Source organism: Phyllostomus discolor, chromosome 3, assembly GCF_004126475.2.
Source record: "Phyllostomus discolor isolate MPI-MPIP mPhyDis1 chromosome 3, mPhyDis1.pri.v3, whole genome shotgun sequence".
NCBI classification, from domain to species: domain Eukaryota; kingdom Metazoa; phylum Chordata; class Mammalia; order Chiroptera; family Phyllostomidae; genus Phyllostomus; species Phyllostomus discolor.
The window spans coordinates 198,942,008-198,969,829 of record NC_040905.2 but is presented as its reverse complement, the minus strand read 5'-3'; the positions used below and the strand labels follow the sequence as shown (position 1 = coordinate 198,969,829).

The following is a 27,822-nucleotide window of genomic DNA, read 5'->3' as shown; positions in this document are numbered from 1 at the left end:
TCAGGTGAACAACTGCAGGCTGTGAGGCCCGAGTGCTGGACACCAGCCTCTGTTGTGAAGGGTGGGGGTCCCGCTGTGGGCGCCTCCTGATTTGCTGATCCCTGGACTGGGGACCCGGACATGTCTGGAGTGCTTAGAGCCAGCAGGATCCCGTATCTTTTGAGAATCACCTCTCCCTCCTCACCTCTCATCACAGAAAGCCCTGAGGATCCAATTCTCCTGGCGATGGGAATTCTAAATCCCCTGGCTGGCTGTGGAAGGAACACAGGGGTTCCTCTCCCTCATTGGTGTTGTAGGGGGTTAAGGGTTCAGCTTTTGAAGATGGGAATCCCTTTAATATCCCCGCTGCCACCACCAAACCTGTGACCCTGATGAAAATGCATAACCTCTGTGAGCCTCAGTTTCCACTTCTCCTAAATGGGCACAGTAACTTCTGCTGTCTTGATAAAGAGAAAATGAGTGATTGCTCAACAACTGAAAGTGTGGATCATTGCTGCCACTGCCAAAAACTGCTATCGCCTTGGAAGTAAAAAGAGGTACTTAGCCAACCTCCGATCATTGCTTGTACGATCCTCACCCACCTGTCCCCACCCTGTTATTTTATCTTGCCAGGCCTGAGGTGTCTCACCAGGCTGGCAGGTCAGAGTCTCGGCTAGATGTTGCAAGCAGGCGGTTGTGTTGGCACAGGTTGGGAGAGAAGGGTGCTGCCTGGGGCTGGATGTAAATGCCGGGTTCTGATTCCAGAATGCAGGAGGTTTTGAGCTTGGGCATCTGCAGATTCTAAAGCTGTCAGCTGTAATGTACAATGCTGCCGATGAGGGAGGGGGCCCCTTTGGAAATGCTTTCCATCCAGAGGGAGAGCAGGACCGAGCACCCCACTTGAAGAATGAATACTTCTTTCCCAGGTATTTGTGGATCACCCCCTCACTTTTTATGGTGCTTTTCCATATGTGCTTTAGAACTGCAACCTGCTGCCCAGCCCAGCCGGCTTTCTGCCTTGTCCTGCAATAGGACAAGCCCAGCGCAGGACTGGGGAGAGGTTCGTTCAGTGCTAGAGAAACCTGCGGGAAGTTCGCTGGCACAGGGTGTGTGCGAGCCCTTTGCGGTAGATGTGAGTGAGTGTGCTTTGACCCTGTGAGCTGCAGGAAGGTGACAGTGTTTGGGAGAAGAAGAGGGTGCACACTATGAATGTTCTCTGATTTTCTCAAACAGCCTGAACTGGATAAAGATCGAAAGGGGTGCTGCCAAACTTAACCGTTGCTAAAGTTTTTTTTTTATGCTGCATTTGAAAAACCTTGTTTCCCTATCTTATTTCCCACTCTCTCCCTAACCCCTAAGAAGTTACTGATATTGTAGCCCCCAGCTTTGTCATCCACTTAAGACAGTGACAATCTTAATCTTGTATAGCTCTGTGACGCTCAGGTGAGATCATATACGGCAAAGTGTTGACACAGTACCTGGCACACAGTAAGAGCTCAACAAATTGGAGGCTTCTCTTGGTGTTATTGCTTATCAATTTACTAGGACTTGTCCAAGACCAAATAATGTTCTAAGATGGTGGTTTCCAAACCCTTTTAGCAGTGAAAATATCCATTAAATGAAACTGAGGGCAAAACCCCAACAGGTAAATATGGGGCTGGTTGGGTTGAAATGGGGGCAGGAGATCAAAAACTCCCTGTACACCCCCAGCCTCTGGAACATCTCCATAGAGCCTTGCACTCCCCAAACACTGTTAAACGTCACGAAGCCAGGTGGTGCATATTTAGGGTGCGATTCTGCATTTGACGAGGACCCATGCCCCTCTGAATCCCCACCTGTAATGGAAGTCAGAGAAATTTCCCAAGTAGTACAGTTGACAAGAGTATATGCGGGAAGTTTAAAATGCTAAGTGGGGGTCGATCGTTTTAATTAACTTAATGATAACAATAGCCAAGCTCTGTTGTTATCACTATGAAGATAACAATGAAAACCCTACTCTCTAACATATAGGCCCTTTGCGTATGTAATCTCACTAAATAGCCACGTGTCTCTGAGAAATGGACTATACCTATTCGACAAAGACATGGCCTGAAAAACAAAGAGAATGAGTGAATCTTTCTGAGATTCAGAGGGGTGGAGCCAGTTTTCAGACCCATGTCCCCCGGATCCCCAAATCAGAAGCATATTTCAGCACATACCTGCGGAATGCAGCTGTTTCTTGAACTACCTTTAGAAGGAATGAACTTCCTTTCTGACTAAATCTGCCCCTCCAGCCAGACGGTGGCCACCCATAAATACAGCAGTAGCCTGATCATATAACCAGAATGGAATTTGGAAAGGGAATTCAAGCTGACAGAATGAAAAACACATCCCTCTTAATCCTACCCTTTCTAGTGCTCACAAAGAACTCCGCACACTTAATTCTCCCCTACCCCTGGGTTTCTATAGACACACAGCCATGCTTCCTCACGGGGAAAAAACACCCTGCCCCTTAAAACACGAGTCCCTCCATGCTGAAGTCATGTCAGTTTGGAAAGCCGAAGTACGTAGGTAACACACATTTAGTTGACTCTTAATACGCAATCCCTTTGTGATGGTACAACAGCAGAATAGTTCATGATGAGGGTCACATATTGCGTGTGTGATAGATAGAAGGGCTTGCCTATGGTTTCTCATAATTCATCATCTAACACTATAAGTTATGAATGACTAGCTCCATTTTATGACCAAAAAAAAATGAGGCTCAAGGAAGTTAAGTGACTCATCTGAGGGTTTTCCATAAGTGAGGAGCAGAGCTGGCTTTGAACCCAGAGCTTCTGACTAAAACCCTCCCATTCTTTCCACTATGCCGCCTGTCTCCTGGAGTCAGGCGGGGCTTCCCTCTTGCAGAGCCTTCAACAATGTCTGTCTCCCGGTCATTGGCCGAGACAGTGGAGAAGCCCCCAACCAGCATTGCTGTCTATTGATTTTACAGAACAGCCCGGCATATATCATTTTTCATGCTGCTCACTCAGGGAAGGTCAACTCATGGTAGGGCACTTGTCTTGCCTGGAAACAGAAAAGTTCAAATTTCAGCCCCGGGAGAGAGAAGAATGACACGAGAGGTGGCGATGAGGTCATTACTGCTGACTTTCATCGCAGACAAGTTGGCACCCATGTTGCCATGTCTAAAGGTGGGAGCTGATTGAGGAAGCAGGGCTGTCCCTGTACCCTGTGCCCTCTCTGAAAGCCAGGGGAACTGCCCACCTGGTTTGCAAGGGACTAACTGGTGTGCAGCCTTGGGGCAGTGCGCCCTGGGGCCGTCAGGGAATGGTTGTAGGCTCTGAGCCACACATTCTCTAGCATCTCAGAGATAAGGGTTATGATTCACTCATTTCTCACTTTGAGAAGATTACAGGGAATCCCCTTGAATCCAATCTCCAGCTAGAATGAGATGAACACCTTCAACGCATGGAAAACATTAGACGGTGTCTCCTTTCCAAGGAGGATAACCCCTCTCAAACCCCAGGCAATAATTTCATCCAGGGCAGAAACAGCAGTGGCCTCACCTAGGAGAAAAATCTGTATTCCTACCTGATTATAACCTTCATGACCAAACTCCTTTCATTCTCCAGTTATGCCATTAAGGCTAGAAATTATTTTTCTGCTTTTCTCCCTTATCTCATATTGCTGGCCTCTCCTTAACTTTAGCAACAGCCTAGTTCAGCACTTAATTACTCCCTTTGGCCCTGCATCAGTGAATAAAAGGAAAATATTCCTGTTGAAAGTAGATTATAAATGGAAAATCCCTTCCGTGTCTATTTTTAGTCTATTTGCTAGTGAAAAATATAAATAATTATTTCATGCCAAGTTAGCTCAAATTTTTGAAATGCCCTAAAATTCATAGGTCCTCAATTTTGCAGCCATAGTAACTCAAATAGCCTTGGCTGGCCCTTTAAACCCTCTCTAAACACTGTGTCAAGAGCCAGAAATATTTCGTAAGTTCTGAGTAGATTGCTTTGCTTCAGAATTAACCACTAATCAACTCTTACCCTGGAGGAGGTGAGTTAGCTGCTACTAACTTCTACATGAATGAGTCCAAAAAGTTCTTCTAGGAGGGATGATTATAACAGCTAATATTTATTGAGTCATCTACGGGCATTGTGCCATTCAGTCATCCACCATTGTTCCCTCAAGTATAATCGCCTCTCTCCATTTAAACCTGGGGAACCTGAGGCTGTGAAAGTTTAAGTAGCTTCCCGAACACCACGCAGATAGTTCTGGCTGGAGCCTGACCTCAGAGCCAATTCCAAATCCCAAGCAAGTGTTTATAACTAGTACGGTAAGCAAGTCATGTTCAGCACCATAATTCTATTCAGCCTCTGACACCAGACAGGGCTGGACACAGCAAAGCTAAGAGGAGTGGAAGGCTTGTCTTCCAGACCCTAGCATTCTCTTCCACAGGGTCACCACCGTTGCAATCTGCAACTTGCTCCTTGAGATTTCACTTCCCGTGAAACCTAATTAAATGGTGTATGATTTCTAGTGTCATATGTTTCCGCTTCTGAGCTCCGAGCTGGAGGAGAATGGAGCCTGGTCCACGATTCATCCCGCCTACCACCCTGAGACCCAGAGCACGGAGGCTCATACATAAGCGTGTGCTGCCTTAGTGAGGCTGCGTGCCCTGCTGGCTGGCTTACACTCCCCTTTCCTGGTTCCCGCAGACTTCTCCGCTTCTCCTACTGACCTTCTTGCATCAAAATAGATGATGGGCTCCCCCTCCACCTGAGTGGATGCCACTGAAGTCAAGTACATCAGAGAGGCAGGAACTGTGTCTGCCGAAGCTCTTTATCCCCAAAGCCCAGCCACCTGCTGGCAGGCATCGGGCCCTGGGGAGGGTATTGTTGAAGCGCTCTCCTGTCCCAGAGGAAATGGAGCAATAATAGCACAGCACCGCTTTGCTTTGTAACTGTGTTCTATGATTTATGAAGCAGATGCATGTGCCAAATAAGTTTTAACAAAGTAGGATACTCATAAATCTATAAATGTATAAAGTAACTTTTCTGTGCCTCACTCCCAGACTCTCCCAGCAACTATGTATTATCTTACACTAAGTGAACTGAGACCTGGGAATGCTGTCACCTGCACAAAGTAGAAAGTGGTAGATTGGGGTTCTTCCCCAGGCCCGACTCCCCAAATTGTGCTTTTTTTTTTCACTGTGCCATTCAGCACTCAGGGATGAGTCCCATTTTTTAGATGAGAAAAGGGGTTAGAGACAGCAGGCGGCTTGCTAGAAAAATATTTACATTATTAAAGGGTAGTTTGGTACCTAGAGCAAATACTTAACACAAATAAAAGACTTGCCTACGGTGGACTTTAGGTAAAGGGACGCTTTGGAAGAATAGGAGCTCAAATTTCATCCCCCATGATGGGTTCAGAGATAAAACCATACTTGGTGGTGAGAAAAAAAGATGGCGGAGAGTGAGTTTGAGTGCAAGTCAGTATATTTTTGTTCAAATCTCAGTCTGCCAATGCGGCGTAGGGAAATCCTGGCTCACACTTGAGCACTGTGGAACTCTGCTGGGTGTGCAGTGCAGCACGGACCCGTGTCGCCTCCCTGCAGAAGCAATGCACCACCGCCCCAACAAGGGAGCCCAGAGCAACAGTGGACTCCCTGCCAGCCAGAGTGTAGGCACCAAGATACAAAATCCTGCAATAGCATTAGCACTGACACATGTGGGTGCTTCCAGACCAGGAAGCCATGACCTTCCACCCAGGGAAGAGCTTTAATGCGACAGAGGGAGCCCCCAGACCGACGCTCAGGAAGTCAGGTGGGCAGATACACCTGCAGTTCTTCCCCTGACCCCGAGGGAAGTGGCCTGCTCTCCAAGGTACTTTTCCCCTGGGCCCTGGGATGGTCACACAGAGGTAGCTCGATACAGAGCTGTCACAGAACAGTGGTCTAACTCAGCGATTTTCAGACTTGTTCAGCTCATGGCACACATGAACGAATTACTAAAATTCTGTGGCACACCAAAACATATATATATTTTTTGCCAATCTGACAAAAATAGGTATAATTTTGATTCACTCACACTACATGGCTATTATTGTGTTGGCTGTTGTCATTTTTTTCCATCTGACAGTCTGAAGGAGAAGAGGTCAGTGACCCCAACTAAATAGTCAGGTATTGCATGTTTAAAAAATTCCAGCACCCTGGTTGAAAATCACTGATCTAACATACATGTAGGTTGTTTTTGTAAAAAATCCCCCTAGAATGCATACAATATTGAAACCAAAAGGGCTCATCAATAATCTCTAAGCCAGGGGCTCGCCCACTGGGTTTAAAGGTGCCTCGGAGGTGACTGCAGGGCTGCTGTGGAGAGGTGGGGAGGCTCGACCTGATTTCAGCTAAAAAACCTCTACTTCTATCTGTGTTATACACTGAACTTCCTCATGAAATGCCATTTAATAAAAGAGTAACAACAAAAAGAAAGTTTTGTAAACTGGTGGCCTACTTTAACTTCCTTTATTTTAAGGATGGTGAAACTGAGACTTACGAAAAGGAAAAGTCTCGGATTTCTTGCTAGTTGGCAACAGGGTCAGGACTGAGTCCTAGGTGTTTTGACTCTTGCTCTTAGAAGACAGAGACAATATAAAAAGTGTCAGAGTTAATAAATTGTTTAAAAAGGAAACATTAACAGAGTTTTATCCTTTGAATAGCTTTGACACATATCAAGCCAAGGAGTCCTCTGTATTAGCTATCTGTCACTGTATAACAAAATACCACAAAACGCAGTGGCTTCAGACAACACACATTGATTGTGTTACTGCTTCCGCAGGTGAGGATTCTAAGCACTGCTCAGAGGGCCTCTCTACCTCATGGTCTCTCATAAGGCTACAATCACAGGATTGATTGGCCAGGACTGAGGTTTTATCTGAAGGTTGAAGTGGGAAATGATTCGCTTCCAAGCTCACTCATGTGCCTATTGGCCAGATTCAGTTCCTTCAGGGCTGTTGGATTGAGCATCTCAGTTCCTTGCTGGCTGTGGGCCCAAGGCCACCCTCACCTCCTTCCACATGGGCCTCTCCCCCATTGACACTTGCTTGGTCAAAGCCAGCAAGAGAGCAAGAGGGCCTGCGAGTAAGACAGACAGCACAGTCTTGTGTAGCCTAATAGTGCAAGTGACAGGCCACCTTAGACCATCCCACGCTCAAGGAGAGAGAATTACATGGGATGTGCAGAGCAGGAAGCTTATCATTGGGAAGCATCTCAGAGTTTGCCTGCCACCGCTCCCAACACTCCAGTGTCACTGTTTTCGGTCAACTCATCAATGTCGAATTCATCCAACACACCTGCACTTCTGTTGTAAGCAATCAATAATATGGCAGCCACTAAGGAAGACGGTGTCTTACTTAATCTTCCCATCCATTTATAAAGGGAAGCCAGGTGTTTTGTATTAAATGTTATAGTTCATTAGGGAACCATGATTCCTCTTGAATATCACCCCAGGGCACTCAATCTTCCAAGGCAAGGACTTCAAATAAATGTATTTCATTCAAAGGCATGACATGCAAAGTGACCAAAACTGAAACTGATCCTTTGCCCTTCTCCCTAACCTATTCCTCTCTTAGCAGATACAATGAAGACTGAAATCTAGGATTAACTCCGTCTCCCCTTCCACATTTTTTACTAACTTACTATACACCAAATCTTTTGAACTCTTCTGTCTTGACATTAAATCACTGCTTCTTCATCTCCTCCATCATCACCCTGTTCAGGCTGTGGTATCTCACAGATGGACCACTGCAACAGTTTCCCCACTGGCCCGCATCCACCAGCCGTAGGTTGTGGATGTCACATTCCTCCTGAACCTAAAGATTTTCAAATGGTTCTCTTCAGACCACAGGAAAAATTCAAATTCTCACCTTGGTGTTTAGTGTTTTCCATGATCTGATTCCTGGTCTCCAAACAGACCTGTACTTCAGATATAATTCATGTTCTCCATACCAACCCACCATTCCCAAGTGCTATTCCCTCTTTCCTAGAATGCTCTTCCCTATGCTTTTCACCTGCTCACAATCACCTTTCAAAATTCAGCTCAGGATTCACCTTCTCCAGGTAGGTGAGATAACCCTTTCCCGTCACCGCATTCCACACCATGTATTTCTCTAACATTACTATGTCATTCTGTAATTGCCTGTTCACTCATAAGTTAATGCCTCCTGCCAGTGATGTTCTTGGAATGAGAATTCTGTATCCATTTTATTTCTAATTGAGTACAACTGGAATAAAATTAATTTTCAACCACAGACAGCAGTCCTTGCTGTTTCCCAGATTTGGACTTCCCCTTCCTCACCAGAGTTTGTTCGGGAAGCCCAGACTTTGAGGTTGTTTTCATGCTTTCTTTGCCCTCCAAGGTCTCAACTGTGCAGAGTGAGGTCACAATACGTGACAGGAGGAAGCAAGCACAGTCTGGGGGCAGGAAACCATCTCAGTTTCCTTGACGCAAACTTCAAGGAATGTCTTTGCTTTCAGAGGTGACCCCTAGAATCAAAGCAAGCACTGCCTGGGAGTTGGAAAAACCAGTACCAAGGACAGAGGAGGCCTGTCTGGGGATTTGAGGCTGAGTCACAAGAGATAGAAAAATCTGGACTTTATAAGACAGATCCGTCTACAACCAGTGGAAGGAAGGAAAGGGCTCAAGAAAGGAATGCAGACAAAGATATCCCTATCTTAGGACACGGAGAAATGAACAGCCCAGAGGAAGGATTGGATAATGACTAAAAGTATGGCTCTAGCATTAGAAAGTTCTGGGTTCCAGAGCTTGCTGTCTGCTTGTTATCTGATCTTGGCCAAATTACTTAACTTCTCTAGTAAGTCTCATTTTTCTCATCTGTATGAAAGGAAAAGTAGTAGCACCTACTTTCTAAGGTTATTATGCGTATTAAACAATGTACTGCAAGTGTATTGCTCAGCACAGAAACTGGCACTCAGTGTAAATGTTGAATTACCATTGTTGTTACCAGTTGTTGAAATGGTTCTTAGTAATAAAACTCCATTAAACAGGCAGTTCCCAAAAGTGCACCCTGTGGAGCAGCACTCTCCTGAGATGCACCTTAAAAAGTGTTCTGTGACCAAAAGAGTTTGAGGAATACCTGACATTGTGTCCTGTTCTGGAAATTCACAGTTCCTATGTCCATTCAAAATGCCCCTATGTTCTAAGGGCTGGAGATACAGTAGAAAACAAGCTATGAAAGGTCTTTGTATTCGTGGAGCTTACATTATAGTGGAAGAAGGCAGACAATGAAAAGGAATCAAATAAGTCATAGTACAATTTCAGGTAGATATTTGCTAAGAAGAAATACAAAATACGATAGGGGAATGAGCAATGACTGGTGGTATGGGGGCCCTCTTTAAGACAGGGTAGCACATTGAGGTGACACTTGAGCAGAGATTTGAGTGACATGAGGAAACAAGCTTTGTAGGCAGTGGCTAGGAATTAGGATTTTATCCTGAGTATGATTAGAAGCCACTGGGAGATTGGGGTGGAAGAATTCACGATCTGAGAAATCCCATACCAGTTCATCTATTTGGCTTTGTTTTACCCAGTATCCCCTAACCTTTGGGGCTGTAAATAACCTTTCCCACAGGACATCTACCTAACAACATCTTGGGATATAGGCTGGTAAATTCTGCACCAGAGCACAAGGCTTTGTAGATTTTAAAAGGACTATGAATTTGTTCTTCCTCATCTAGACCTACAGTAATAAGCCAAACAAACCATTTAGGCCAAAATAGGCATGCCCAGAGCAGGAAACCCCAGCTCTGGAGGAAGAGACAAGCAGGCTGTCACCCTAATTAACATCCCTTTTTGGCTAAGATGATCAATGAGTACAGCCAGGCTTCCGCCGACTCTGGAACCCCATCTCAGGCCAAAAGAAACTTGCCAACATCTTCCTAGAAGCTAATAAGCACTTGCAAACAGTACACCTTGGCTGAAGCCTTCTCCAAAGGGGAAGCGTGTAAAACTTGAGCTCCCGCCAGAGCCTCTGGGAGGAAGACAGAGGTCAAACATTTCAGTGCATACATGTGGACAGCCACTGACTGCTGCTGGAGGTGTAGGAAATGAAAGGCGAAGGGGTCTGCTAGGGCTCTAATCTCTCATTTTACCAAGCAGTGCTGATTTAAGTTTTCATCTTATATAAACTGCAGGAAGTTGCTTGATGAGTCAACTCAGTGTAGTAGTTAAAAGTCCAAAAGCTGGCTCTGCCTCTTAGGCCAGTTACTGATACTCTCTGAGTATCAATTTAACTTCTAACTAGGCATAGTAATACCTATCTCACCAGGTCACCATGACAAATGACAAGATAAATGGTGGCATATTTAACAAAGACATCTAGTGTAGGGCTTGGCAGTAAACAGGTATATAGTAGGCTCTAACAAAAGGTCACTTTCATTTTTGTCTAGTTCAATCTATATTTGGTTTTATACTAAATACTTGTCATTTATTAACTACTATATCCCAACAAAGGTCACCATATAATGTATAGTGGCCTGTTTTTTTGTAAATGAAGTTGTATTGGAACACAGCCTTGCTCATTCATTTATGCCATGTCTATGGGTACTTCCTGTACAATAGGAAAGTTGGGCTGTAACTGAGACGCAACTGACTGAAATCTAACATTTTCTATCTGGTCACTTAAAAAAAGGCTGCTGACTCCTGGCCAGTCAGTGTACTGAATTTATATACCTAATTTTCAATCACCAGAACCTAGCAAGTTAGGTATTATTATACTTATACATATAAAGAAATTGAAATAGAAGTACTCGTCTAGTAAGTCCTCCCCCCAAAACATGCTGAACTGTATACCTGAAGGAAGCATAAAAGAATGCTAGAAGCATTATTCATTTGTGTGATTCATCCCACTTTGCTCCTCACTATCTCTCTCAGGCCAAATTTCTTGATTTTCTGCCATATGCTACATGAAATGAAACTGTCTTGAAGGGACTTTCTCCCTTTCCTGATTTATTGGTTCATGTGTTCTTCTTTTTAATAGTTTATTTGTATTGTATTCGTCCATTACCATTTGTCCCCCTTATACTCTGGCCCACCTCCATCCACCCTTCTCACTTCTGCAATCACCACACTGTTGTCTGTGCCCATGAGTTCTTTTTCTTTTTTGCTCAATCCTTCCACCCCCCAAACCACTCCCAAGAGCTGTCAGCCTTTCTATCTATAAGTCTGTCTATATTTTGCTTGTTAGTTCAGTTTGTTCATTAGATTCCACTTAGAGTGAAATTATATGGTATTTGTCTCTCTCTCACTGGCTTATTTCACTTAGCATAATATTCTCCAGTTCCTTCCATGCTGTTACAAAGGGTAAAATTTTCTTTTTTATGGCTGAGTAGTATTTCATTGTGTAAATGTACCTTAGTTGTTTTATCTACTCATCTACTGATGGACACCTAGGCTACTTCCAAATCTTGGCTATTGTAAATAATGCTGCAGTGAACATAGGGGTGTGTATATTCTTTTCAACTAGTGTTTCAGTTTTCTTTGGATATATTCCCAGAAGTGCTGGGTCATAAGGAAGCTCCATTCTTAATTTTGGAGGTAACTGCATACTGCTCCCCACAGTGGCTGCACCAACTTGCACTCCCACCAATAGTGCAAAAGGATTCTCAACATTCTCATCAGCACTTGTTTTTTTGTTGTTGTTGTTGATTTATTGATGATAGCCATTCTGGCAGGTGTGAGGTGATATCTCATTTGGTTTTGATTTGCATTTCTCTGACGATTAATGACATTGAGTATCTTTTCACATGTCTATTGGCCATCTGTATGTTCTTTTTTGGAGAAATATCTATTCAAGTCCTTTGCCCATTTTTGATTGAACTGTTTGTTTTTTTGATGTTGTTTTATAAGTTCTTTACAAATTTTAGATATTAACCCTTATTACATGTATCAATAAATACATTCTCACTTTCACTGGGATTTTTTTTTATTTTCTTGATGGTTTCCTTTGTAGTGCAAAAAGTATTTAGTTTGATATAGTCCCATTTGTTTATTTTTTTCTCATTGCCTGAAAATATATATCAGAAAAAAAGATTGCTAAAGGTAATGTCTGAGATTTTAGTGCCTATGTCTTCTAGGATTTTTATGGTTTCAGGTCTAACATTTAAGTCTTTAATCAATTTTGAATGTATTCTTGTATGAAGCATAAGAAGGTGGTCTAGTTTCATTTTTCTACATATATCTGTCCAATATTCCCAACACTGTTTATTGAATAAACTATCTTTAGCCCATTGTATGTGCTTGCCTCCTCTGTCAAATATTAATTGACTATAAAGGTGTGGATTTATTTCTGGGCTTTCTATTCCATTCCATTGATCTTTATGTCTGTTTTTATGCCAGTACCATACTGTTTTGATTACTATGACCTTATAGCAGGGGTGTCAAATTCATTTTCACTGGGGCTACTTCAGCCTCACGGTTGCCTTCAAAGGGCTCAAATAATTTTAGGACTGTATAAATGTAGTTACTCCTTAACTGTTAAGGAGTTGAAATTTCATTTGTTTGATATTAGGTAGCATGATTCCTCCAACTTTGTTCTTCTTTATCAAGATTGCTGTTGCTATTTGGGGTCTTTTGTGGTTTCACATAAATTTCTGGAATATTTGGTTTAATTCTGTGAAATATGTCATTGGTATATTGATAAGAATTGCATTGAATCTATAGACTGCTTTGGGTAGTATGGACATTTTAATGATGTTAATTCTCCCTATCCATGCTATATGCTTCTACTTATTTGTGTCTTCTTCAGTTTCTGTCTCCAATTACATGTCTTTTAAATTCTTGGTTGAATTTATTCCTAGGTACTTTATTCTTTTTGAAGCAAATGTGAATTGGATTGTTTTCTTAATTTTTCTTTCTGATAGGTCATTATTGGCATATAAAAATGCAAGTGATTTCTAGATATTAATTCTGTATCCTGCTACTTAACTGAATTTATTTATCTGTTCTAGTAGTTTCTTGTTGGAATCTTTAGGGTTTTCTATGTGCAGTATCATGTCATCTACGAATAATGACAGTTTTACTTCTTTTTTTCCAATTTGGAAGCCTTTTGTTTCTACTTCTTGTCTGATTGCTTTGGCTAGGACTTCCCATACTATGTTGATTAAGAGAAGTCAAAGTGGACAACCCTGTCTTGTTCCTGATCTGAAGGGGAACACTTGTAGTTTTTGTCCATTGAGTACGATGCTCGCAGTGGGTGTGTCATAGATGGACTTTATTACATTCAGGTATGTTCCCTCTATTGCCACTTTTCTGAGAGTTTTTATCATAAATGGATGCTGGATTTCATCAAATGCTATTTCTGCATCTATTGATATGATCATGTAGTTTTTATCCTTCATTTCATTTATGTGCTGTATCACATTTATTGATTTGCAAATATTATATTAACACTGCATCACTGGAATAAATTCCACTTGATCATAGTATATGATCTTTTTGATGCATTTCTGTATTTGGTTTGCTAATATTTTGTTGAAGGTTTTAGCATCTATGTTCATTATAGCTATTGGCCTATAATTTTCTTTTTTTGTAGTATCTTTATCTGGTTTTATAATTAGGATAATGTTGGCCTTTTAAAATGAGCTTGGGAGTCTTCCTTACTCTTGAATTTTTTGGAAAAGTTTGAGAAAAAGGGATGTTAGTTCTTCTTGAAATATTTGGTAAAATTCACCTGTGAAGCCATTGATCCAGCGCTTTTGTGTGTTGGGATTTTTTTTTTATTACTGCCTCAATTTCACTAGGTGCAATCTTTCTTTCTGATCCTCTGATTCTTCTTGATTTAGTTTTGGAAGACTGTGTGTTTCTAGGAACTTATCCTTTTTGTCTGGGTTGTCCAATTTGTTGGCATATAGTTGTTTGTAATATTTTCTTACAATCCTTCATATTTCTTTGGTGTCAGTTGTTACTTCTCCTCCTTTGTTTCTGGTTGTTTTTTTTTTTATTTGGATCCTCTCTCCTTTTTTTTTGATAAATCTGGTTAAAGGGTTGCCAATTTGGGCTTTGTTATTCTTTTTCAAGTTCCTTTAAATGTCAAGTTAGATTGTTTATTTGATTTTTTTCTAGTTTGAGATAGGTCTATGACACTATGAATTTCCCTCTTAGGATTGCCTTCACTGTGTTCCAAAGATTTCAGGTAGTTTTGTTCTTATTTTCGTTTGTTTCAAGGTATCTTTTGATTCTTCCTTGATCACATTGCTAACCCACTCATTGTTTAATAATATGTTATTTAGCTTCCATGTCAGCGTGTATTTTTCAGTTTTCTCCTTGTGATTGATTTCTAGTTTCATAGCATTATGGTCAGAGAAGATGCTTGATATGATTTCGATCTTCTTAAATTTATTGAGACTTGTTTTGTGTCCTAACATGTGGTCTACATGGAAAACATTCCATGTTTACTTGAAAAGAATGTATATTCTGCTGCTTTGGGATGAAATACTCTGAAGATATCAGTTAAATCCTTTTGATCTAGAGCAGGGGTGTCCAACCTATGGCCCATAGGTGCATGCAGCTCAGGATGGCTATGAATGCAGCCCAAAATAAAATAATAAATTTACTTAAAACATTATGAGATTTTTTTGTGATTATATGTCATAGTGCATTTCATGTGGGGCCCAAGACAACTCTTTTTCTTCCAGTGTGGCCCAAAGATGCCAAAAGTTTGGACATCACTGATCTAGAGTGTCATTTAAGGCCTCTGTCTCCTTGTTGATTTCTGTCTGGAAGATCTACCCATTGATGTCTATGGGGTGTTAAAATTCCCTACTATGAGTATATTTCTGTCAGTCTCTCCCTTTATGCCCATCAAGATTTGCTTTATATATTTAGGTGCTCCTATGTCAAGTACATAAATATTTACTAGGGTTATATCCTTCTGTTAGATTGTTCCCTTTATCACTATGTAGTGTCCTTCTTTGTCCTTTACTATAGCCTTGGATTTAAAGTCTATTTTGTTGGATATAAGTATTTATACCCCACCTTTTTTTCCTTTCCAATTGCATGAAATATCTTTTTTCCAACCCTTTATTTTTTTTTACTTTTTAAAAAATATATTTTATTGATTGTCCCAACTTTACAGTTGTCCCATTTTCCCCCTTCACTCCCCTCCACTCTGCACACCCCCTCCCACCCACAACCCTCCCTTTAGTTCATGTTCAGGTGTCATACATAAAAGTCCTTTGGCTTCTACATTTCCCATACGATTCTTACCCTCCCCTTCCCTGTCTATTTTCTGCCTACCATCCATGCTACTTATTCTCTGTACCTTTTCCCCGTCTCCCCAATTCCACTCCTCTGTTAATACCCTCCATGTGATCTCCATTTCTGTGAATCTGTTCCTGTTCTAGTTGTTTGCTTAGTTTTTGTTTTTGTTTTAGGTGTAGTTGTTAATGATTGTGAGTTTGCTGTCATTTTACTGTACATATTTTTTATCTTCTTTTTCTCAGATAAATCCCCTCAACATTTCATATAATAAGGGCTTGGTGATAGTGAACTCCTTTAACTTGACCTTACCTGAGAAGCACTTTACATTCTAAATGAAAGCTTTGCTGGACAGAGCAATCTTGGATGTAGGTCCTTGCCTTTCATGACTTGGAATACTGCTTTCCAGCCCCTTCTTGCCTGCAAGGTCTCTTTTGAGAAACCATCTGACAGTCTTATGGGAACTCCTTTGTAAGTAACTGTCTCCTTTTCTCTTGCTGCTTTGAAGATTCTCTCCTCTGTAATCTTGGGTAATGTAATTATTACGAGCCTTGGCGTATGCTTCCTTGGATCCAACTTCTTTGGGATTCTCTGAGCTTCCTGGACTTCCTGGAAGTCTATTTCTTTTGCTAGATTTGGAAAGTTCTCCTTCATTATGTTTTCAAATAAGTTTTCAATTTCTTGCTCTTCCTCTTCTCCTTCTGGTACCCCTATGATTTGGATGTTGGAACGCTTAAAGATGTCCTGGAGGTTCCTAAGCCTCTCCTCATTTTTTTTTGAATTCTTGTTTCTTCATTCTTTTCTGGTTGAATGTTTCTTTCTTCCTTCTGGTCCACACTGTTGATGTGAGTCCCAGTTTCCTTCTTTTCACTGTTGGTTCCCTGTACATTTTCCATTATTTCACTCAGCATAGCCTTCATTTTTTCATCTAATTTGCAACCATATTCAGCCAATTCTGTGAGCATCCCGGTTACCAGTGTTTTGAACTATGCATCTGATAGGTTGGCTACCTCTTTGTCACTTAGTTGTATTTTTTCTGGAGCTTTGATCTGTTCTTTCATTAAGGCCATTTTTTTGGTGTTGACATGACAGTTATGTAGTGAGGGACAGACCCTTAGGCATTCACCAACGTGGGGTAACCCATGTGCCTGCATCGTGACACTGTATGTGGGGAAAGATTCCAAGAGGGAACAATGGTGCTTGCTCCACTGTCTGCCAGATTTCAGCAACTTCCCACACTCCCCACAAGCAGGTTAGGCCCTTCTGGTGCTGATTCCCATGTGGGTATGTTTGTGTACATTTTAGGATCCTGTGGTTCTCTCCAACAAACTCTCCTGTGATGTTGAAAGTCTCTCCCACTGCTGCCCCAACACCCTCAATCAGTGGTTTGAAGCCTCATTTCCCTGCACTGGGCCCCTGGGTTGCGTGGTCTGTCTTGTTCCCCCTTTGCCTCGCCTGGTCCATCTACACTTAAATGTGGAACCCCTCGCTCCATCAGCCACCACCACAGTCTTGCTGGCCAGCAGCAGCCCCATGCACCCCACTCCACAATCCACCATCTCACTGGGTCCACCAGCTGCTGCCCTGTGTGCCCCAGTCCACCAGTTGCCTCTCTGCTGCAAGTCCTCTTTGCCTGGCTGCCCAACTCTGCCCCTCCTACCGGTCTGGATGAATATGTCTTCTTTAACTCTTTGGTTGTCAGACTTCTATAGTTTGATTTTCTGTCAGTTCCGGTTGTTTTTTGTTTTTAAACTATTGTTGTCCTTCTTTTGGTTGTGCAAGGAGGCACAGTGTGTCTACCTATGCCTCCATCTTGGCTGGAAGTGTCATGCCTTTACTTTTAGTCTGTATCTTTCATTTTGAAATAGGTCTTTCGAAGAAACATATATATGGATCTTATTTTCTTATCCATTAGGCTACTTTGTCTTTTAATTGGAGCCTTTAAGCCTTTTACATATAAAATGATTATTGATAGATATGTATTTATTGCCATTTTATTTTTTAACTATTTTCCTGTTTTCTCCTTCCTCCTCCTCATTTTCCTCTTCTTCTTCTTCTTCTTATTCTCCTTCCTCTCCTTCTTTTCCTCCTTCTTCTCCTCATTCTCCTTCTCCTTCCTTCAAGCTCTTTAACATTTGTTACAATACTGGTTTGGTGACACCAAACTCCTTTAGCTTTTCATTGTCTGGGAAGCTCTTTATTTCTCCTATTTTTCCTTCCATTTTAAAAGATTGCTGGGTAAAGTAGCCTTAGTTGTAAGGCCTTGCTTTTCATTACCTTAAATATTGCATGCCAATCACTTCTGGCCTAAAATGTTTCTGTCAAGATATCAGATGACAGTCTTATGGGAGCTCCCTTGTAGGTAACTAACTGCTTTTCTCTTATGGCTTTTAAGATTTTATCTTTATGTTTAGGCTTTGCCATTTTAATTATGATGTGTCTTGATGTGGGCCTCTTTGAGTCCATCTTTTTTGGGTGTCTGTGCTTCCTGGACTTGTGTGTTTATTTACTTCACCAGGTAAGGGAAGTTTTTGATCATTATTTCTACATATTGGTTCTCAATCCCTTGCTCTCTCTCTTCTCCTTCTGGTATCCCTATGATCTATCTATGATGCAGATATTGTTATACTTCATATTATCCCAAAGGTCCCTTAAACTATTGTCATTTTTTTAAAAATGCATTTTTCTTTTTGCTGCTCTGGTTGGCTGTTTTTTCTACCTTGTCTTCCAAATTGCACTTGATTCTCTGCTTCATCTAACCCACTGTTTATTCCTTCCAGTGTATTTTTTCAGATATTACATTCTTTATAGTTCATTTTTATGATTTCTGATCCTTTTTATGATTTCTATGTCTTTTTATGCTATTGAGCATCCTTATAATCATAACTTTGAACTCTATATCTGATCATTACTTGCCTCCATTTCACTTAGCTCTTCTCCCAGATAATTCTCTTATTCTTGCATTTGGGGCCTGTGTCTTTGTCTTCCCAATTTGGCTGCCTGTGTTTATTTCTATGTATTGGGAAGATCTGCAAAAACTCTGGTTCAGACCTATGTCAGATCCTGCCTGTAACTGGCCCTGGAAAACCTCTTTGGAACTATTAGCAATCCACAGCTTGTGGCTCCCTCTGCTTAGTCAGGGTGCATGCTTAAAGAACAAAGCTATTCATCAAGGCTGTCTTTTGCCTGTACCAGGACTGATGGAGGTTCAAATAAAGTCTCAAAACTCCCAGAGATCTACCTCTGCCTGCAGCTTGTCTGTTAGGCTTTATCACTAAAAGAGCCTCTAGCAGTACCCTTCAGGAGGGCTTAAGCTTCACAGAGTGGGAAGAGAGGGATTCCTGAGGGTTGGGCTATTGCTCCCCTGCCACCCCCCCTCCCAGGCTGATCCCGCAAAGAGGGAAATGCTCTGCCCAAGAAAGATGTCTTTTGCAGAATGGGGAATGACTCAGTACAGGGATCCTGGCCACTGACCATTCAGCTCTCTCCCCTGAGCCACCAGCCCTAGACTTTCCCCGTGTGGCTCTGTTTTACCCTGCCCTCCCTCCACTGGGGCCCAAAGGAGTGATTGCAAACACAATTTTGTGCACCGACTCTTTAAAAGGGTGTCTGCCTCTCCAGCCATCTCTCCCTGGTGGAAAGAAACCCTGCTGTTCTTCACAGCCAGGTGTTTTGTGGGTTCCTTTCCCCATTCTTATGCTTCATGCTGGGGACCTTGGCTTGGTGTTTAGACCCCACATTTCTTGGGGTAACCCCCCCAGGCTGCTTAAATATACCTCTGGAGCTTCAGCTGCCACCCATGGGAGCCCAGCGAGCCCTCTCATGCCTCTGCACTCCCTTCCAGTCTCATTGTAGTGGTGTGGTTTCTTCTGTAAGTCCTTGGTTGTAGGGCTTCTCTCCAGCTAGTCTTCAGCGGGTTATTCAGGATGACTTTTCTATTTAGTTCAAATTCCTATTTGTTCCTGGGAGGAGGTTAGTGTAGCTTCCACCTACTCTACTGCCATCTTGGATCTTGTTTATTTGTTCTTATAAATCCATTCTTTCAAAAATAAAAGTTGTAATGTCTAGCCTCTCAGAAATGCTATCATGCCTTAACTAACATTTTGGGAGCCACAGTTTTTTTGCAGAGAGTACATAAAACATAGATAGTAATGAGTAGTACATAGTACACAGATAGTACATAAGGTACAATTTTCTAGGAAGAAGAGACGGTTAAGCTCCCGTCTGCTACTTCTTACTTTCTCTTTTTCTCCAGGCCAGATGCAAGGAGATTTAGCTATTTCCAGGGACTTTAAAGATTTGCCCAGACATATAATACATTTGGCTTTGTGCCTCCCCTCAAGTTAAAAATGTAAATAAAATAGTCATGTGCACCTCAGCTCCCCAACACTATTCTTCCAAGAGGTCTCACTTGAGGAATCTAACAACTCTACATACATCAATGATGTTGTATTTCCCTCTGATATTTATTGTATAAATATTAGTTTTTTTTAAATTTTTAATTGTTGTTCAGGTACAGTTTTCTGCCTTTTCCCCCACCCCAGCCCAACCCCCCAGCCCTCACCACCTCCCTCCTGTTTCCACCCCACCCCCCATTATTGTCCATATGTCCTTTATACTTGTTCCTGCAAACCCTTCCTCTTTTCCCCTGAAACTCCCTCCCCTCTCCTCTGGTCACTGTCAGCCTGTTCTCAGTTTCAGTGTCTTTGGTTATATTTTGCTTTTGTATTTGTTTTGTTGATTAGATTCCTGTTAAAGGTGAGATCATATGGTATTTGTCTTTCACCGCCTGGCTTATTTCTTTAAATTTAACAATGAATTTTGCTTTGTAATTTTGGTAACCCAACAAAATGGCATTTGTAAAGTGTCAGGCACAGGATAAATGTTAAACTGTTTACCTCATTCTTAGTTTAAATTGCTAGAGAGCCTCCATCCTGAGGTTCCGCACTTAGCCACAGACCACTCATAGGTATATCATCACTCCTGTCTAATATATAGGGTAGAGCAAATGTAGGTTTACAGTTGTAAGTATGCAAAATAACAGTTATTTTTGTATTACTATTATTAATTATTGTATTATTTTCTGTATGAAAAACTGTAAACCTGCTTTTGCTCCACCCTGTATTAGGAGATGAAAACAGAAAGAATCTTAAGAGTTGTTCTCCATTGTGTGCTGTCAAATCTAATCCTGCAACATACCTCAGACACAAAATAACCAAGTAAGTCTGGGAAACACTCTATAAATTCCCCCTTTCTTGGATATTTCCAATGAACACAAATACTTTAAGACCCTGGAAAACCCCAAAAGCTGTGTAATTTGTTTGGTTTCAAAGAGTATTTGGTTTTAAAATAGCAGTTGCCAAGAATGTTTAATTAGGAAATGTTTTTCCCTTACATTAATACCTGTCAGCAGGTTGTAGATTACACTTTAGATGTAATGCCACTTAAACAGCTAAATTAAGTCAAAGTCGAAAGTTAGAAATATCTCTGTATTTCAGGCTTATATGCAGCTCTTCCTGCTCTCTTTGCAAGCTATAATGGTCTTTCATGGCTAATATTTATTCTGGACCCTGACCACTGGGGTCCTTTTGAAGTCAGTCCTAACTTGGTCACACAAAACCACCCTTTAACATCATTAAAGGACAGCAGCAAGGCTGATGGGAAGGAATGGGGTCTCTGACTCATGACTCCGGACATATGACCTTGAGCTGTGTGAGCCTCAGGTTCCTGATCTGTAAACTGGGAAAATAAAGGAAGCTCCCTCTGTGGTCGTGGAGAGGATTCAATGAGATAATCCACATGAGACCCAAAAAGCAGTTCCTGGCACAGGTGTGTTCAATCAACATTAGTTATTACTGTAGCATCCAAATGGTCTCATTTTGAGAAAGAAAAAAGTAGATGATGAAAGTATGCCTACCTTGCCTGGGATCACACAAATCAATTACTGGAGTAGTCTTAGTTTTCCCAGAAAGTGCAGTTTCCTGCTTCCAGTCTTAGAAGCATATTTTCATTTCAGGAGTCAACTTTTATCAAAAGGCATCAGACTTTATTGAACTTGATTCATACAGGCCTTTATAATTGTCAATGACTCCCTCTAGCTCCCTCTGACAAAGGCCTCAGTCAAGCAGCATTCCATTCATTGAAATACCAGCACATTGAGGTGGAAAAGATTGCCAAAGCTATCTTTTGCTATGCCAAATATTTGGCATATACATCAACACTCCCCCTTTCTGTACCCATGGCAGACATTGCTAATCCATCACAGCATTTTCCCCACTGGAGTCCAAACATGGACAAAGAATCTTTCTCAACACAACTCTAGGAGCCTCATCAGCTAACTGAAGTTGACACATGAACTAAAACTTTATTGACCTCCCAAACCAATCTAACCTCTTAACCAATACATATTATTGGTTAAACAATATCATCTATTTTAAAATATATATTCAATGTTGTGGAGCTTCCTCATAGGGGAGGACAAGAAAAGAAGAGAGAAAAAAGGAAAATAGACACTAACATTTAGTTAGCATGTATTATTAATATCCCAGGCTTTTATAATCCATTATCCCATTCACTGTCTCCAACAACCCTGGAGAAATCTCTCTTTTACTGGTAAAGAAGCCATAATTCAGAAAAATTATAGGAGTTTGTCCAAGGCAGGTAAACAGAATTTAATCTCACGTCTTCCTGACTCTAAAAGCTGTGTTCTTTTCTCTCCCGTTGCAGTGCCGCTTTATGGCTTTTCAAAGTCTTTTCAGGACTGCATCTTTGGCACTGGGTGACTGATAACAGCTTAACAGGCCATGTGTCACTGAGCCATTTTCAGAAAATCTCTGGAGTTACGGGCCCATCTAACCTGTCCTACCTAGATAAATCTGTTTAGTTTTTTAAGCTTGGCAGAAGAGCTCAAGAACCCGTTTCCCAATACTCGTGAAAGAGCTGACTAGATTTCTTACAACTCTGGAAGAAGGCCAAAACAGAGGAGGCCTTTTGTTCCATTGGGAAATGAAGTAAAATCTATTTCTGAAACATTTTTTCCAGAATAATTCAGGAACCTATATTGATGCCACTTGGTCAGACCACTTTTTATTTTCTTTTCTGTCTAGGCAAGAAACAGACGAGGAAAAGCAAGTGCTCTGCAGAATTTTTATTTCAAAAATTAAAACCAGACCATACCAGGGCAGTTTTGTGGTCTGAATGTATCAATGGATCTAGTCATATTCCATCTGAGCTTTTCTTAGGTACACTAAACCACTAATATGAATCTCAGTATTGTGTCTGGATGGAATATTTCATGGATTAAGATTTGTGGGCTTAATTTGGTTGGTAATGAAACTTCTTTTGGGGAGATGGGAGAGAGGAAGCCACGAATCACTGCCAATATGTAACCCAAATGACTAAGAAAGAAACATTCATTACTTGAGGGGTTTTGTACTTAGTATTGACCATTGGACGTGGGTCTAAAATAAAATCCAAAATTAGGTTGGGCAGAAATATTGCTGAATTAGCAATGGAGTGTAGGTAGTTAGAACCAAAGGGATGCTAGAATTGGAGCCACACATACTTGCTTATTTTACAGGAGAATAGATGTGACTTGCCCAAAGTCACATGAGTAATTGTCAGAACCATGACTCAGGGCTCAAGAACCCTTGGGATACTGACTAGAATTTCATGGTAAGGAGCCTGATCTGTCTTGTCTACTTTCATAACCCCTGTGTTTAGTGTGGTGTCTGGCATATATTATATAGACACCAAATCACCAAAGGAGTGAAAATGAACTAATCCCAAGCCCTGGCCGGTCAGTTGATTGCAGTGTCATCCCATAAACCAAATTGATATGTTGCAGGTTCAATCCTCAGTCAAGCCCCATACCTAAATTTCCAGTTCAATCTTCAATTCAGGGAGCATACAGGAGGCAACCAATCGATGTTCCTCTCTCATACAAATGTTCATATATCTATCTATCTATCTATCTATCTATCTATCTCTCCCTCCCTTTCTCCCTTCTTCCCTCCCTTCCTTCCTCTATTTCTAAGAGCAATGAAAAAATGTCCTTGGGTAAGGCTAAAAAAATGAACTAATTCCAGGAGTGTGGTTATGATGAATTTCTTGATGTATCTTGCTTTAAAAGAGATCACAGAAGAACTAATTATTATTAAGGTCAACAGGAAAATAAGAGTATGTATTCATTCATTAATTTTATGTATATGAGCACCTGCTATATATGAGTTCAAATCAAGAAATATGTCCTACTTTATTTTATTCAATATCAAGTATTGTGAATTTACTATGTTCTAGACACAGGCTTGGTGTTGGGTATGGAGAGATGAATGACTCAGATACAGTTCATGCCTTTATAGAGTTTACAATCTACAAATAGTCTAACTGTATGTACTCCAACTATATAAGGACTAACTGTACCCACACTAACTGCTTACAGTCTAACTAACATAAACACAAGATACAATTTGCTTCTTGCCCTGAAAGAGGAAGATATACATCCATAATAAAGCCACCCCAAATCATTTTTAGAATGACATATGACAGAAAGACAAGATCAAATAGTCAGAGAATTCCAAAGAGGAACCTGAAAAAAACATCTAATAATAGATTTTTTTAGCTTTATCTTGAAGGACAGATAGGCCTGTCCACTGAGAGATAACAAAAAGGGCTTCTTAGGCGTCTTCTAGGCATCTGGAACCCTCTCCCAATAACTGAAATGTAACAGTGTGTCTAGGGCGTTGGTCAGCGTGCTTTCTCTCTAGAGCACCCACAGGATACAGACACCCAAAGTCCCTAATTCCAGGCATTGATAGCAGTCTCTGTTGAGCCAGGTGACTGGAAGTTATCCAGACAGAGCTTGGGTCTGGTCTTGAACAATAACTCCCTTCCTTGTCCTCTATCACTAAAGGCTCTATAACATGATGGTTCAGAGCCCTTATTTTGGACTCGGACCTGCGTTTAAATCTCAACTCTGTATTTAATAGATATCTGAACTTGCACAAGGTACTTAATTATGCTATGCCTCAGTTTTCTCATCTGTAAAATTAGAATCAAGATACTGCCTTATATCATTTTGTGAACATTTGAAATTGAACAGTTATAGTGCGTGGCATAGGCTCTGGTCATTCAGACCAGCACTGGGTGTTGCTCAAACTTGTATGTTCTACTTTCTGAGATTTCTGGAATCAGACAACAGGTCCTTACTGGCCTTGTCTCTCCAGTACCCAGCATATTGCACAGCACATAGTAGGTAAACAGCAAGTAGCTCTTAAAAGAATCTTAACATTTTAATTCTTGTTGCTGGCTTCAGAGCATGCACCATGTTCTCAATCTACAGTGACCCTTAAGAATATCGCAAATATTAAATCCAAGATATGTGTGTGGATTTAAAAACAATTTGATTTTGTGAGCTCTCAGGAAAAAAACTGTAAGTTTTGTGCTTATGGGGAACATGCCAATCTTTATTGTTGTATCCCTCATACCTCACATGGGGCTTGGCACAGGGTAAGTATTCAATAAAAATGTACTGAAGTGATGGATAGTTAGGTAGATGAACAGATGGAGGAATGGGTGACAGATGGAACATTGAAGAAATGTTACAGGACCAAGAAATCTGGAAATCTCTTAACACAGATGTTCTCCAAAATCCCATTGCTCATATTTCTCTCTGGAGACCCTTAAATTGACCTCAGACTAAGAATTGTTAGAAGCCTTTCACATGCACCTAATTTTGAAGCTTTCTCACTGGTGTGGGGAAAGAGATAAACTTCAATCAAATTTCTTGATCAAGAGGCAGGGTCTATGGGTTTAATATCAGCTTGATCACTAATTAGCTGGTGGCCCTCTCTGGGTGTTTCGCTTCTGCTATTGCACAGCGTGTACTCTCTCTACTGAACTGGGTGTGGCTGCCTGGAGTGATTTATTCATACCAGTTCTGAAGTGGGGCTTCTCAGAAGCACGTTGGTATGGATTAGCAATACCTGCCACATGCCCTGGAACCATGTGTGGGGGTGCTCCAGATCTGCTATCTCTGGGGTCAGTGACCTCCTACGGTTGCTTCTAGCCCTGCTCCTCCAGTCTGATTTTGATTCTGCTGTATGACCTGATGTCTGTCTGTGTCTGTGGAAAGTGCTGAAAATCTGAGCCAGACATTTCCCGTCAGGAGCAATGTCTTGAAAGATTAAACCGCAGGCAGCTTGTTCTGGAGAAAGCCCTGGCCGAGCGGCCGGGACAGCCGTCCCAGGAGCAGCGCTGCTGCTTGGCCAGGGTCTAAGCTCCCGGAAAAGAGCTCCACCCCAGGCTCGTGGGCTGGATTTTCTTGCTACTGAATTAGAACAGATAGGCTAGAGGAAACCGGGATTGTGGCTGTAGCCTCCTTCCTCTCCTAAGGATTTCAGGGTATCCCTGGCCTTCAGGGCTTCCCCAAAGTTGCCTCAGGAATTCCTCATGCTTCAGAGACCAGCCTTCACTGTCTTCTCCAAACAAAAGGCACAGCTCCTCACACAGTAACAGCACACACCAGTTACTGAGTTCTCCCTCCGATTAGGCACTGTCCTAAATATTTCTATGCATAATCTCATTTCTTCTCACTTGCAGTTGAAAGAACTTTATTGTGGGGTTGTTGTTAGTGTTGCCATTTTACAAATAGAAAACACTGAGGCTCAGAGAGGCAATGTTACATGGCCTCTAGACTGAGCCATAAGAAGTTGCCCCTATCCAACCTTTTCGGCCTACAAAAAGGGCAGTTCAACTAATAGCAAATGGCAGAACCAGGACCTGACAGTGTTTGACTGACCCCAGGGCAGATATTCTCAAACACTGCATAGAATATTCTTGGATATTTTTCCAGTGTAGCATTTATCATTCTTCCCTGTAAATATCTGTTCACATGTCTGTTTCTTTTACTGGACTCACTGCAAACAAATACACCTCATAGCCTGGTCTTAGCACTCATTCCACGGATCTCTGTTGAATGCAAGAATAAATGATTTTTAAAATAAATTCACTGTCAGGCCTCTGAGAAGATTGTTGGCTCCACTAGCATCCTAACCGGACACCCGTTAAACCACCATGCTACATCAATGGATAAATGATTTTCAGTGCTGGGATTCAAACACCTAGGGCTTGGAAGGGTTTGGGTTTGGCAATCAGAGTTTTCTCAATTCTTTTAAGACACAGATTGTGCTGGACTCAGTCAACTATAAAGATCAGATGTCCTTGGAAAAAAATCCGCACTTAAGGCTCTTTCCTGGCTCCTCTCTCTTCCTGACACATTCCAAGGAGGAATTTATGAATGTTGGGAAGGACAGGGGGTGAGGAATTCCTAGAACCTTTAAGAATGCCCGTGTAAGCAACTCCGTGCTCAACTGGCTGTGCACAAAGAAATCCTCTTCGTGTGAACCGTCTCGTACGTTGCCAAAGTGATGTGGAAAGAAATTAATCTGAATTGCTAACCAGTGAGAGTCTTCCTTGTTCCCCCGAACTGAGGATATTTCACGTGTGTGCCCAAATCAACAAGATAAATATACTCTTTGAGCTACTGAAAGTGAAGTGACCAGTAACTAATTCTGAAATATGATTCTAGCCTGTTGGAAGTTTTATCTTTATCTAAAAATGAAACTGTTTATTCTCCAGCTGTGACTAAGAAAACAATCCAAAGATTGTTGACTCCTTCAGCCAGCAATGGCCTTTGTCCTGTGGTGAGGTGCCCAAAAATAACACTTAGTTTATTCCATGCTGCTTCTAAAAAATTAGCTACCAAAACAGATCTACTGGGCAGGGGATGAAAAACTTGGTAATAAGCCAAGAGGCATCTTAGAGTATAAAAGTATTAACCAAAAAGCCCCTGGGACGTGGTTGCCATGCTACTGACTGTGGTCTCCCTGTTAAATGAAGTAACTCAGAATAATGTTCTGAATTAAAATCTATCATGCCCAAACCTGGAGAATCAGCCTATATTGACAGCATCTAATTCTAAAAAACTGATTTTTATCTTTCATCAGTAATTAAGTCCTAATACTTCAATACCCCCTACATATACCCCCCTCCCCCACAAAAGAAAAAGCCTTTAGGACCATTGATTTTATATAGTTATTATTGTCTGTTGTTGTTGTTTTTTATAGAGAATAAGCACTATAAGTGTGCCAGGTATTTGGGAACCAAAGGACTAAATACAGAAGTCTATATTTTTTCAACAGATGACACTGTGAGCAGATAGGCATGTAGCCTTAGAGACACAGCAGTGCTCCCAGGCTCAGCACCAGCTCCCCCCATTGACCCTTCATGGCCTCCTCACTACGGCTCTCCTGTGTCATGTGTCCTCTCCCTTCTGCTCCCCTCGATGTATTTTACACCCCGGTAGTACCTGACCTTTGCTTATGTCAGACAGCCACAAAGAGAAGCTGTTGTTAATATTGTCATCTTCTTCCCATGCATTTCAACTGCATTGCCTTTACTCTTGCTGTTCCATAGGCTTCCGTAGGCTTCCAATTATACCCCTTAGTACAGTTGTATCTATGTTTTAGAATTTCACCCATCCTTCAGGTCCATCTCTTTCAAGGTATCTTTCTTGAGCATCTCAAAA

At 41.5% G+C, this 27,822-nt stretch overlaps 1 protein-coding gene across 7 annotated transcripts in view; it reads left to right on the top strand.

Annotated features, from left to right (window-relative positions):
- TNC (tenascin C) overlaps nucleotides 1–27,822 on the top strand; it is a 97,575-nt gene that overhangs the window by 887 nt on the left and 68,866 nt on the right. The window lies entirely within an intron of this gene.